The sequence below is a fragment of the Nicotiana sylvestris genome, chromosome 4 (genome assembly GCF_000393655.2).
Source record: "Nicotiana sylvestris chromosome 4, ASM39365v2, whole genome shotgun sequence".
NCBI classification, from domain to species: Eukaryota; Viridiplantae; Streptophyta; class Magnoliopsida; order Solanales; family Solanaceae; genus Nicotiana; species Nicotiana sylvestris.
The window spans coordinates 96,467,840-96,468,945 of record NC_091060.1 but is presented as its reverse complement, the minus strand read 5'-3'; positions in this window follow the sequence as shown (position 1 = coordinate 96,468,945).

Below are 1,106 nucleotides of genomic sequence, written 5' to 3'. Positions count from 1 at the left end.
GAGTCGATTTACTCAAAACGTTGACCGAAGTCAACTAAATTAACTTTTAAAGGCAAAAATTATTATTTTTATCAACTTTTAACATAAAAGTTTTCCGGAAGCATGCCCGAATTGTGAACGCAAATCAAGGAGGGATAAAATGAGGTTTTAAAGGCCTTGGAACATATAATTTGGTTATAAATCATAAGATGTCCTATCGGGTCATCATAGTCTAATTCGGTCATCTCTATGCGAAATCATTGCTGCATTACTACGGACGATATTCTTGAGATACTAGACTCTATACTTGCGTTGTGGATCATTTGTGAGATTCGTGGAAGTATTTGAATAATACGATTCTTGAAGGTTGTTGAATCATTGTTGACTTGGAAAGTTGTGATTGGGATTTGTTTGAAATATCTATTAGAACACTCTCCTTGATGTTATTTATGATTCCTTCCTTGTTTGTCATAAAGAAGAGTGTAAAGCACGAAGGGTGATGTCGTACCACATTATTGAGAGTAAAAGCACGAAGGATAATGTCGTGCCACATATTGAGAGTAGAAGCACGAAGGGTGATGATGTGCCATATTATTTGAGAGTAAACGCACGAAGGGAAAGGTTGCGCCATTCCATTTATGTTGTTATGCTTGTATGTTATCATGAGGTCATGGCACGATATGTGTTTCCATGCAAGCAAGGATGAGGGACATGCATTATATTTGACATTAGTCTTTCGTGTATACGTTCATGTCTTTACCTTGAACTGTTATTGTCATAATTATAGATCTGATATAACTTGTTGCTATTGTTCTGTCATTGATATCTATCTCTATTGTGGTTTTGTTGCTCACACCTTCTACTTGCTTAACTTGCAAATACCATGCCTATTTCATGCTTTTATAATTATACTCATTACGTATTTATTCTGTTTCCCTTCAGTATAAGCCTTCCACAATGCTAGTCATTCTTGCCCTTACTTGTTAACTTATAAAGATCATGCATTTCCTTCTTATTTGTTATATCTGTACATAGGCCTCCATTATGCTAATTAATTGAAGTTGATATTCCTTGTTTTCCAATTGTTGTTATTACTCACGTGCTTTCCGCTTAGTCTTTTATTGTTG